We start from the raw sequence: 4,065 nt of genomic DNA, 5'->3' as shown, positions 1-4,065 counted from the left end.
GTATTCACTCTGTCTGCAGGACAGTCTCCAGACCCCTGCAACAACAGTACTGTCCCTCACCAGTGGACAGTATTCACTCTCTGTCTGCAGGACAGTCGCAGGCCTTCTTAGCGAACAGCCAGGTTCCAGGACTTCTTCAACAAAAGGACAGTCTTTCACCAGTGGACAAATCTGGCAAAATAACATCAAAACAGACAGACAAAGTACCAGCAAAACAGCCATGTCTCCTCAGTCCTTGGCAGCTCAGGGGGCAGGTCTCAAAAGTCCAGGGCAATTCAAAGCAGCCACCAGCAATTCTCTTAGTCTCTCTCTCTCCACGAGGTGCTGCTTCCAAAAAGATCTTCCGCCTCTCTCTCGTGTCTCTCCAAATCTACATCACCAGCTCCTCCCAATTCAGGACTTTCTTTTCACATCAACAAGCCCATCCCACAGGTGGGATTAACAAACTCTGGGTTTTAACACAATCAATTTGAAAACCAAGCCAATACAGGGGAATCTTTAATTGCCACTACTATCACAGATATTTATTTAAGTTTTTGTCAATGCACCTTTGTGAGACTATTATTAGGTGTTTCTTTTGTGTGGGTAAAATAAATAGCTGTCCTATACCTGACTGATATTATACATTGAGCACATTTCTAGTCATTCCTTTTGGGGAGACCCGTAGACATGAGGCAGTTAGGTGGCAAAGTAGATAGATCCCTGGGCTTGGAATCAGGAAGACTCATCTTCATGAGTTCATGAGTTCAAATTCAGCCTCAGACAACTTACCTAGTTGTATGACCGTAGGCAATTGCTTCAACCCATTTGCCTCACTTTCCTCATCTGTAAAATGAGCTGGAGAAGGAAATGGCAAAACCTTCCAGCATCTCTGCCAAGAAAACCCCAAATGGGATCATGAAGAGTCCAACAGTACTGACCAAGATTGAATCTGATTATTGCAGATACTTGTTCATTCATGAGCATACATAAATAATAACTCTTAACAGATTTTAAAAGGAATGGAGGCATTTCTCCCTACAGTTACAGCTCTTTCCTATACTCTTTTTAAGGAAAAAGGGAGGTGAGGAGTCATGGTAGACCATTACCTTGTCACAAAGCACAGCCTGTTCATTTCTCTAGGTGTCTGACATGCATTCTTCTCCTCTGTCCCCACCTCCATACATACTCCCCCACAATATGAGGTCTTGGGGCCACTTGCTTTCCCCGCTTTCCATCAGCTTGGTGTCCATCTGTTTCCTGCTGATTAAGAAGGAGAGATGGGGAAACAGCATTGCTCACGGCCCACTTTCTCTTCCTCTCTCTCTGGAAATTGTGGTTTTTCAGCAGAAGCTACTTCCAAAGTCAATGGCCCTAGAAACTTTGGGGACTCTCGGTAATGCCTATAAAAGTCAGCTTTCTGACTCCACCAAATCCCCATGGCAACATTTCTGGGAGAGGGGATACGTACTAATAATGACACCAACAAGAAAAGTGATCAGAATAATAACAATGATACTAGTTTAATTCCTTACTTAAGGAATACATCCATAATTGCCGCATCATTCACTCTCTCCTGATATTCTTTTTTTTTTTTTTGCAGGGGGGGAAAGCAGGGCAATTGGGGTTAAGTGACTTGCCCAAGGTCACATGGCTGTTAAGTGTTAAGTGTCTGAGGCCGGATTTGAACTCAGGTCCTCCTGACTCCAGGGCCTGTGCCCTTGACACACTTACTAGCTGTGTGACCTTGTTCAAGTCACTTAACCCCAATTGCCCTGCCCTCCCCTCCTCCAAAAAAGAAAAGAAAAAAAAAACCCAATTAGTTGGCACTGGACCTGGCAAATCATCCAAAAAGATGAGTGAGAGAACATCAGTCACTGCTAGCCTTTATGCCTAGTCTCCTATCTCTACAACATCTTTAGGGGTCATTTATACATAAATGGAGAGCATCTTTGAAGCATTATTAGTGGGAAACAAGCCAGTTTTCCATATGTGATATTCATCAAAGGACTACATCATTACTTGGATATACCACAGTGTATGGCACATAGGTCAGAGCTTAATGTATCCTAGTTTGCTGACACACTGACTTCTTACATTTAATTGAAAATACGGGGAATAAAAGATTCCAATTTATATGGGAACCAACCACCATCTGTCTCCCATCCATATGTCAAGATTCTTTGGAAGGCATCACAAGATTAGTAATTTTGTTCAATAAATGTCAGGTGAATAAAAAGCAAGTTGTATACAAAAACATTCACTGCTCCCATAGAAGAGATGCAGATGAGAATCCAAGTGCCAGAGAGATTCCCTGGAATGGTGAATTCTTCCGTAAAGCACAATGGATGACATTGTGCTGATTGCATTAGGCTCAAGACACTGACAACTCTCCAGGAAGACATCTGTAATTCTCAAAGGCTTTTGTTCTGTTCATTTATACAGGGAAGACCAAGTGGATGAAGAACGTTTATTGCCCAGATTTCAAAATGCACATGGAGGGACAAGCTCTATTCAGTATCTAGGACATAGTGTATGGATAAGCAATGGGCTGTCCAGAAAAAGAATGCAGAGTTCTTTTACTGACCCCAAGCGTACAACAAAAGCAAAGACTCGTCTTTTCACTACTCACTTTGCCAATGTTGCCAGACGGCAGTTAGACATGGAATATCCTTATCTCTGAAGAACCAAAGATGAGAGTCATTTTGTCTTCCAAGACAAAGTCAGCCATGGCTATGCAGCCAAGTGGAAGAAGACAATGGAGAAGAGAATGTTGGGAGCAGGATGGCAACATACATGCACCCAGCACAGAATACCTGAGGAGAACAGGCATCAGGTAACATCTGGCTTCTCAAGGTCTTTGATTTGATGAACCACAATCGAGTTAACTCTGCCATTGTGCCTGGGCTTTGTCAATAATTTGTCCAGTAACTTTTTTTTTTCATTAGCAGCTTCCGCCATTTATTAACACCATGTTGATTTACTACAGCCGCTGGGGCTTGCCCATGGTGCTCTTGGTATACAATGCCCTCACATTTTGCCAGTTTTTCTTCAGCAGAGAAACCAGGAAATTGACAGCCAAATCGTCTGTCATCTTCACATGGCCAACAGCCACCGCTAGACACAGCACCTTCTTCATCTGGAACTTGATAGTAGATTTAACCTCATCAACCTTTGCCACCATATTCTCATTGTGGGTGAGCAGAGATGGAAACTTGCCGGCTTTGTTCAGACCAGGGCCCAGGATTCGAGGAATTTGCTTGGTCAAAGACTCAGAGGCCAAAAAGGCATCAAACTTTTTAGCCAGTTTCTTGACCAATTTCTTGTTCTTATTCAACTTCTTCAGGGCCTCAATGACCACGTGGGGGATTTCTACAGCCTTGGCTTCATCACAATGCTGCCAGTCTCCCAGTACACACACAGAAAATTTAGGTCAGGGTGTGGATTTGAGCCTGACGGTGCCAGAGAAACGTTTGTCCTTTTGGGGATCATACTTCTTCAGACTGATCTGCAGCTCCACAGTTTCCAAAAACTTTCTTTGTTTGTGCTGGATTCCATGCAGCACCTCCTGCACAGCTTCATAAAGCGTGTCACGTGAGACTTTGCTGCTCATGGCTGCTCACTGGTCACAAGCCAGGAAAAGCTGTCTAGTAACTTTTTGGACCAAAGTATCCCTTACTGGCTACCACTTGCCCATGTTTGTGGTCTCTGCCCAATAGAATGTAAGCTTTCCGAGGGCAGGGAGTGTTAAGGCTTAACCAAGTGCTTAGATTCTTTTTTCAGGTACTATCAACAGGGATTACATTAGAGGAACAGAAGGCTTATCACAGATCAAGAGTCCTTCTTCACCACTTTGGTCTTTCAGGAGAAGAGGATTTAGATCTACACCTTAGCTTTGTTCCTACATAACATGAGTCCTACCAAGTACAGTTATTCCTTTCATATAGACTTTCCCCATGGATATACCTCAGGGTCAGATTGGCATAAGAAATCAAATGGGAATTTGGGGGGAGTTTTGTAGAAGTTGCAGATGACATGTGAGGAACAGAAGACAATACAGAAAGAGTTTAGAGACTCAGAAATGCA

At 43.3% G+C, this 4,065-nt stretch overlaps 1 pseudogene; it reads right to left on the bottom strand.

Annotated features, from left to right (window-relative positions):
• Positions 1 to 2,910: 2,910 nt before the first annotated feature.
• LOC138153882 (large ribosomal subunit protein uL1 pseudogene) lies at positions 2,911 to 3,730 on the bottom strand (annotated as a pseudogene).
• Between the last annotated feature and the right edge of the window lie 335 nt (positions 3,731 to 4,065).

Source organism: Petaurus breviceps, unplaced genomic scaffold (assembly GCF_028583685.1).
Source record: "Petaurus breviceps papuanus isolate PSGF00001 unplaced genomic scaffold, PetGlider_PUasm1.0 91041, whole genome shotgun sequence".
In the NCBI taxonomy this organism is placed as follows: domain Eukaryota; kingdom Metazoa; phylum Chordata; class Mammalia; order Diprotodontia; family Petauridae; genus Petaurus; species Petaurus breviceps.
This window is presented reverse-complemented; position numbering and strand designations above follow the sequence as displayed.